The sequence below is a fragment of the Micropterus dolomieu genome, linkage group LG14 (genome assembly GCF_021292245.1).
Source record: "Micropterus dolomieu isolate WLL.071019.BEF.003 ecotype Adirondacks linkage group LG14, ASM2129224v1, whole genome shotgun sequence".
Classification (NCBI taxonomy): domain Eukaryota; kingdom Metazoa; phylum Chordata; class Actinopteri; order Centrarchiformes; family Centrarchidae; genus Micropterus; species Micropterus dolomieu.
This window is the reverse complement of record NC_060163.1, coordinates 12,320,885-12,330,193: the sequence shown is the minus strand read 5'-3', so window position 1 is coordinate 12,330,193 and position 9,309 is coordinate 12,320,885. Positions and strand designations below refer to the sequence as shown.

The 9,309-nt window shown below is 37.3% G+C and overlaps 1 pseudogene; it reads right to left on the bottom strand.

The window, feature by feature from the left end:
• Positions 1-6,322: 6,322 nt before the first annotated feature.
• Positions 6,323-7,771, bottom strand: LOC123983476 (annotated as a pseudogene).
• Between the last annotated feature and the right edge of the window lie 1,538 nt (positions 7,772-9,309).

The window sequence follows — 9,309 nt, the reverse complement described above, 5'->3', positions numbered from 1 at the left end:
TGCCATCTTATAATTAATACCTCATATGTTCAGGCTATTTGGTTTTGACCAGGAAGGTCATGACCTCAGATGCCCAGGATGTCCTGTTCTCACAGGCAATGAATCTGTCTGCCTCCAGATATTTTGGACCCCACCCTTTTAGCATTCTTCAAAATGAGTCCTGTTGACTGACAGCTGCATGGCTACTTGTCATCTCCTGTTACACAATCAACAACCTGTGGGGTGATCTCATTCAGGAAGCAGGAACAGTGGTTTCAGGGCTCATGGGAAATGTTGTTCTTGACAAAGACTGCTAACTGGTTCCAAAACACAGCATGTCCACATTGACCCGAAATATGTGGAGCCCCAAAGTGTTCAATATGAAATAAATTGATAGGAGATTTTGAAATAAATAATTATACGAATAAATAAAGTGACATCTTTAAATGAAACAAACTGGCTTGCAATCTAGAGCTGGGCTGCTATTGGCTAGAGGAACTAATAAGAAAGTATGTCTTTTTATTATCTGGAATCACACCACTGTCCAAGGGTTTGCTGTTAACACTGGCTCCTTACATTGATGCCATGTAATAATCAAAGCTATAAGCCATCCTAGCTAGTTAGATGGCTACGTAGGTAGTATATGCAGTGCTGCTACTGGTACTGTGTCTAGGCACTGTGTTTATTTGCAACAGCAGCTAGGTAGCTGATCCAGATTTAAGATGACATTGTTGTTGATCTTGCTAGCAGAAGCTAACTGGTCAAAACTTGGCAGCAGTTGTTGAGCCCTGCTAGAGGCAGGGGGCCTGTGATTGGCTGAGAGGTGAGGGGCGGTGACTGGTGACAACTCCACTGTTTTAAAAAGTGACATTATGAATTAAAAACTAACATGGAAAATGTTATATGTAGATATTTAGAATTATTAGTTAATTACTTTAACCCTGTTTATTAATAGCCATCCATCCATCCATCGTCAACCGCTTATCCTGCGTACAGGGTCGCGGGCCTGTTTATTAATAGGATGTCTTAATTATCTATTTGATATAGAACAATTTGGAGACAAGTGTCCTCATTCTACAAACTAGCAAACAAATGGTCTGCGTACAATCGGAAGAACCAGACAATTTGTACAACAAATGCAGCTAACTTCTTTCTAATTTTCATTCTACACAACACACTTTGTGTTCAGTTCCAAATCATAATGTTTTAATCTTTTATTTAGCTTTTAATCTTCAGTCTACAACACGGTTTATTGATGATAAATTAAGTAGCATATTAAAGTTGTTAAAGGTTGTTCAGTATAATTATTTTGATATAGCCTAGATGTGACAATATTAAGATTAGTTGGATCTGTACAAATTAGTAGGTTAGTAAAAAAATATATAATTTGATGTAAGAGAAAGTCACAATATGTATGTTTTATTTTAACATTCAAGAAAAGCATAATTCATCATTACTGGAAATTTAACATTAGTATGATCTGTCTTCATCCTGTAATACATTTATGGTTTTTATTTTATTGTTTTCTAAATCCAACATACATAAAGGGAAGCATATTAGTGAAATCCATTTCAGCATGCAGACATTCTACATTGTGTATTCAATATTTGCCTTTTGTTGTGTACAAACATCCCAGCAGGTGGAGCTGTTTAATAACTGTGAACGTCACATACAGTTTCTCCTGACAGTTAACTAAAACAATTCAAATAAATAAGTATTATATATTATATGTGGCTAAAATACACAGAGCGGTTTTGGGATGTCATAAGACAGCTATGTTATAGTAAAATATGTATACAGAAGCCAGTGCGAACATTCTTGGCTTGTAACTTAGCTTGTCACTAACAGTGTACAGAAGATGATGCTGTTGTCTTCGGCAATGAAGAACACCACTGAACAAACATGTTGGTTCGCAGGTGAACAAACAGCCCAGAAAGACTATTAGAAAGACCGGAATATTCAGATCCTAGGCTAAATATGTTACATAAGTATTATAAGAAAATGTTTCTAAAGTATCAAAAATAAATACAACATGGCTTTTATCGTCAGTGGTACATTATTATATGTATTTCATTGAAATTACTGATGTGTAAGCACAATTTTAATGTTTTGGTCAAAGGTAAGCTACTTTTAGTTACTTACTGTTTAGTAGTAGTAGTTCTAGAACAATTTGTTGTATTGTATACAGTAATCTCATCACTGTTTTTTGTTAAAGTGTATTCTGCAAAGTATAGTAACTATAACTGTCTGTCAGATACTGCAAATGAAGTAGAGTAACAAGTTAACTACAAGAATTTACATTATAAAGTAGCATTAAAGGGAAATACTAAAATACTAAATTGTACTTGTTACTCCCCACTCCTGTATGTTCAGTATCCAGAAACAAAAAACACTGAGATTTTACCAGAATCCACAGGTAAATGTATTTTTTCTTCTTGGATTACAGACACAATTCATGATAGAAATAAACAAAACAGTAGCCCACTGCCTAAAATACAGCATTTATGTAACACTGGAACTTTTTACTGCTCCTAAATATGTGTTTTTTTATACAATTACTAGCATCAAACACCTAAACACAAATTTTTAAGTTGTTCTGATGGTTTTAAACATACCACGTGTTTACACCAGTAGTGTTTGTTGTGTAAAATTTCTGATTTTTGGTGGGAGTTAAATGTAACAAATCATATCATGAATCAAGATAATAGAGATTATATTTGAGATCACACCTATGGCCCAATTACCAAATGGTTTGTTGTATTTAAACTATTACACACAGAACAGGATTTGAGCCACTTAATGTTTAGTAGAGTTTACCAATTTGCTTAGTTATTTGTGGTTTCATATTTGAGGGTTTGACAGCATTTTGTCTAACAACTAAGAATAATTTGCAAGTTGTGGTTCACTACTTTCATTGAAACCAGTTATAAGTTATACTGGTGATGTCCTGGATGAAAAACGCTCCACCAGTAAACCATAAACAGACTTTAACCCAGTATCCTGTATGGGCTACATGATCACCACATATCCCAGACACAGTATATGTCTATTATAACTATGTGCAGGACAAACAACAGACACAGTGAAGATGAACTTGCATGTGTATATATGTGGTGTGTGTTCTGTACATACATACATACACAGGTGGAGAGAGGGAGAGAGAGAGAGAGAGCGAGCAACATGTAATTGATGCTCCCACCAGGCCATTTTAGACAGTTTGAACCCGGGCCAATGGCCACATGACAGTAAATCTGCCAGGACCAATAGTGTCAGAATAAATGAGTGATGCATATCATCAATAGGGTGGTGTTGGACCAGATGGAAATTAGATCACTGGAGCACATTGAGAAGATGTAATTTAGAACCTGCTACCGAGTGCAACTCATCAAGCTGCTGGACAAGTGTTCACATGAAGCAGTGAGAACAGTGACATGAGGACAAAAGAGAAAAATTAATTTATATTAAATTACACTTGACAATTTATTTCTTTCACAATCAAACTTCATCAGAAAGCAATAAATGACTGTTTTGCTGTAAAACATTTTATTTTAAGTGCCCCCCACTCCCAAAAAAAATGTGTCATGCTAAATGTGACACTTATATAGCTTAAACCACTTTACCATGACACGAGCTAAGAGTTACCACTCACTCACATGCCTAGAATAAGTTCATCCAGATACAAATATGCAGGGTGGTGGCGCTCTGGGTGTGATTATTCTTGGATCTTGGTCTCCAGTTGTGTTTTCTTTCGGCTACGATGGATGTTTGTACCCGTCATGTAGGGTTAACTGTCGAGCTCACTGACCGTAAATTCTCACTTATGCTCATAACCATACTGCATAAATCACACTTTGATGTCTATGATTGCAGGAGTGCCTCGGCGGTTATATATACACATGCGTTAGTGAAACAAAGATTTGTTAATATATTAATTTGAATGTAGTGTGTTTTATGTATGTTTATGTTAGAGGACGGGACAGAAAGGACCCAAACGCAACACTCTGTACCTATTGAGGGTTCACAGAGGGGGCTAGGGAAGAGGTGAGGGAGGAGAGGTGGACGCCAGGGGATGCGGGCACGGAGGACCGAGGAGCAGGCGAGGCAAGGGTGGTGAGGCGAGGAGTAGGGAGGAGCCGGGAGGGCACCGTGGAGGAAGCCCGAGAGGTGAGGACCGGAGGATGAGCCCAGCCGACTGAACGGATGACGAGGGTGAGTGAACCTGGGAGGGAAAACAGACAGAAAGACAGGGTTAGTGACTGGAGCGACAAAATGCAGGGAAGATGAGAAAAAAACAAGGAACATGAGAGCCTGGACGTAGAGGTGGCACCGGGTAAGGAGCAACGACGATCAAGCGAGGATGGTGTGGAGAACCGGGGTTGAAATACAGGCTGGGATGAGGTTGATTACTGGCAGGTGTGGCAGGCTGACGAGGTGGCTGATGAGGTGCAGGTGTAGGTAGTTGGCTGGGCTCAGGAGCTGAGGGAGAGAAGAGGAGAACACAGGGAGGCAGGCAGAGCAAAACAATGGGTGAAATAAAGTGAGAAAAAAAAAGTAAAACCAGGACACTCACCGTCAGCAGGGCTGTCCCCACAACAGTTTAAGTTTATTTATGTTTAAGGGGTGGCGATGGTGCTATGGATAAGCCTATGCCTTTGGTATGAGAGACCCGGGTTAAAACTTGTTGGATAAAAGCATCACCTAAATGAATAAAATTAATAAAAGTATGGCATTGGAAATTTGCACCCAACAGAATTGCTACATTGGGTCTCAAATATCTTCCATATGTTATTAAAATGAACTTGGCTTAAAAAAAGAACTTGCTTTTTAAACCCCTAGATGAATAGGTGTTGTAAAAATTATTATCTCATGTACATCTTCAATTTGTTTATTCCTCAAAATCTTTTTTCCTTCAAATTTGTCTGTGTGTCTCATTTACTTTATGTGAAAATTAACTTTTTTGTATTATTACCCAATTTTTGTTTTAAAATGACCTGTATGCTTTTCCTCTGTAAATGTATCGGATGTGGTACTTTCGTCCACATCTCAACTCTGATTCACATCACCACTTATACACATTACTGAACACAAAAAGACGATTTTACATTGGATGTAGGTGTTTTATATTCTAAACTTAAAAAACTACGGTGTAGCTATTTTACAAATCATTTACAATTTGATTACAAGTAAATATGACTCTACTTTATACAGTAGGTAACATTGGATTGCTAGCTAACTGTAGCTGCGGATGTCCTTTTTCCTAAGTTGTATTGTAGCTAAGTAGCATGACCTACAGTCTATGAGTGTGACTGATACACCTAAGGGTTAATATGTCTTTATGCATGTTTGCATACCTCGTCCCAAGTTGTCTCAGCCACACATGACCTTCATTGTATGTAAGAGAAATGACAGCAGTTACCGTGTATGTAATACTGGCATGGATCGTGCGTGTAGTCTCTCACTAGGGCTCTTCTTAGTGCTTGTTAAATGAGGTTACGTGATGCATTGGGCCTCCAGGAGTGTGAATGTTCTGTCGGTGTGCCCCACTTTTAGTACCCCCGTGAAGCTCATGCTTTAGGTGTGAAGGCAGCAGGAGTTGAGGTCCACCTGTCAAAGTAGGAAAGTGATCTTCTGGCTGGAGCCTCTCACATATCAAAGTGACCCAGAGGGGAGCGTTTCCCACTCCTCTCTCTCACTTTTCGTTACACAGCCAAATCCATCGATGCAGTGAGCACTTTACAGTGTGTGTGCAACCGGCTTTCATCCATTAGGGTGTGTTGACAGACAGAAAATAAATGAGGTCAAGCACAAATTTTATTTTTATATTTAGTTTATCTGTTGGAAAAGAGCATGAAATTCAGTGGATTTTGTTGCTTTCATTTCTGTGACAAAGTTAGTTATGACTTCTGCAATGTCACAGAGATGCTAAATTTAAAATATGACAAAATTTAATCACACACACACAAACACAAAAAGGAAGGAGAAGATTTAGATTTCAAAGTAATTAAGCATTCATTTATAGTAATACATTTTTTATTTCAGATTTCATGAAGTCACAAGACACTCCACATCATGTCATGAGTTCATAAATATACATACAGTATCAGACAGCAAAATATGCAAAAATGAAAAAATATTTCTCAAAACAACATGAGATGTTTAATAACAATAAATGTTTTCTTCCACAAACAGAATAGAACTGATGCACATTGGATTGAATGTGATTAAAAACTATTTTAGGTATTAAAATGAGAATTACAGGAATATGTAAATAAAACATTATTAAGTGTCAAAACCTGACTGTAGCATCATCGACACAGATTTGATGGGTTTTCACTTTAGTGATTCATTCTGGTCTCTTCAGTATTGTGCATGAGGATTGCATTCCCATCTAGAAACCTGGGAGAATCTTTTTCTCAATTGTAGCCTTAACTGTGTGCAACAGCTTAACCTCCCTCTCTGCACCCTCACCATTTACAATATAAAAGTTCATAATCCCTGCAGGCTGGTCGATGTAAACTCCAATTGTGGAACAATATGGGAAATCGTTTATGTCTTTGTTTATACCGTTGTACCAGATCTGGTAACACCTTCCTGCCCAACACAGACCCCAGGACTCCTCATTTTCCCCAAGGCCACTCGGGCCAGAATGGGCTCTCCTGCCTGCTCCTTCATAAGTGGCTCCAATTACCACCCAACCTGAGAACTCCACCTCCCAGTAAGCCCTCATGTTACAAATACGCTCTTTGCACACCACCTTTGAAGAAATGAAAAAAGGAAGAAAAATGAAAAAAAACAACAACATTTGTTTCTTTACCTGATAGCCTGAAACTGTATTTGTGTGTATTTTCTTACCTGTGGAGAGTACTCATATCTCTCTGGTCTATCCAGGACAGGACAAACCTCCTTAGTTCTACGACACACCTTAGACCCGCTGTCAGAAATCCACAACAAATTTATCCAATCTACAGGAGAAAAACAAGCAAGTCTAGTTTTTAAATGTTGCTGAACATTATATTATTGGAGAAAAAAAGATCTGCTCATACATGTTACAAGCTCAGCTCTGCTTGTTGGCTCTGGGATGTTTTGCACATAAACAGAATCTTTTTCTGTAAGGAGAGGAATAAAAGGCTTAAATACAAACTCACTTGTGCTCACTACTTAAAGTGTAAGAGTAGTACTGAAACGTGCATCGAGCCCATTGCCTGCATTTGTCTTCTCATTCTTATTGGATTTTATTTTCTTCCCTTGAAAGGTCAAAGACACAGGTTAAATCACGCACGTTGTTTAACAATTTACAGTCAGTGTTTTATTCTGAAAAGGTTCTGCTGTCATGCCGTGGGTGAAGGTATAATCATCCCTAAGATTCTACTTAATTGATACTTTACAAACTATTATACTATACATCTATTCTATGGGGGAAAAAAACTTTTTAAACTAATTATGTTAAAAGGTACAACATGTACTGTTTTTAAAGGTCCTTTTTATACACACTCACACTTAAGTGTGAGCAAACAAAATCCAAAATACAGTGTTTGACAAGACAAACTACCACCATCTAAGTGGTATCTAAGAGCAGGCAGAGGCAATGATGTTATATGAAAGTTCAGCATCACACTCTAAATATAAAGTCATCTTTCTTAAAGTCTAGACTCTAAACTACTCGGAGTCAGTAACTGCCTCAGCAAAGAAATAATTTACCCATTTGTTTTACGTTAATAGAATGGTTTTACATTGTTGTACCTGGTTTGCTGGTGTCGGAGAGAATTGATGTTGAATTGGATCTAGCTGGCATCTTGAGGGTGTACTAATAGTCCAGGTCCAGAGTCTTTAAAAATATTTTAAGTAAAAGTGCGAAGTCTTCACCTTCCATTTGCCTTATATACACTCAGTGAGAATGAGACAGGGGGGTGTTAGGAGTGTATGCAAGAGGTGTTGAGGTCAGTGGAATGGGTGCCCAGAAGGGGGTGTATGTGCTTGACTTGACATATAGATGTAAGTGAAGCTAGCACTGACATTTGACACCCCTTAACTTTAGGAAGGTCTTTAGAAAAGCAAGAAGATGGATTCAAACATAACTTAAAGTAACATTCAGAAACTGATCTTGTCAACACGGGAGGTAGGGGCGGAAGCAGAAACACATACACTAAGACATCTCAGTCAAAGTGGACAAAGATATTAAACTATGTGACAGATGATCTATGGTCCACATAATCCATCTATTTTTAATTGAATCACCGGCTAAGACTGTATGTGAAAACCGAAGTGAGAGCGTCAGTGTTTGTTTAAATAGAAGAGAGCAATAAATAGGATTACTGTTATTGCAGCATCTCTCGCATTTTCCTTCTAGTTGAAAACAAATGCAAATTACTAATAAATTGCTTGGCAACCTTTGCTGGTGCCAAAACTCAACAACACAGCAACTTGGCTGAGGATTGGCTCCAACTATATAGATGCATAGAAACCAGCTTAGTGTGGAGGTTAGTGTGTTTGTTTTTGTCTTACAGTATTACACCATGACGGTAGTATGTACTGCTGTAAGTCAAACAGACACTTGTTTAGTTTGTTATCAGTATACTTTATATGTCAACTGATGAAGGCTTTCATTCAGTGCAACATTTAGATACTTTTCCTTTCATTCTTTTATGTTAATATTTAGATGAAAAAAACAGGATGAAATATTTCTCAGTGTTTTATTATTTATTTAAACTTTTGCATATTTACATTCTACATACATTCATACCAAAGTGTGTAACCCCTAGGGCTGGACAATAAAACAATAACAATATATTATCACAATATATTTTTTTTCAATATCAATATAATACATTTTCAATTAATATTCTTTTTTTTTTTTTATTCACTTGAATTATACATACGCATATTTTATGCATAACAAAGATTTTATTGTAATTGTTTTGAAAGTTTGGCATCAAATGTTGAGCATAAAGAAGAGTTTAAACTACAATTAACTGTCAGGTTTCTTCAACTTTAAATCAGGAGCAGAAATCAGCCTTTAAACTCAAAAGAAATAACAATTTCATACTTATTGTGATATTATTGAAAGATATGAAAATGGCCATATTGTCCAGCCCTATGTACCCTATACATTCTTAGCAAACAACGGAGGAATAAAAATACATACAAATATATCAGTATAAACCTTGAGTGGTCCGATGGTTTCAGGAAAGATGAATCCCAGCTAAACGCCTACCTGTTTATACTTTGTTCCCTTTATTGAAATGTACTAACCTATGTCGGTTATATCTGCCTCAGAGACCAGGTCATGATCACTGACTTGTACATGTGATTTTATAATGTTGATTCAGTCCT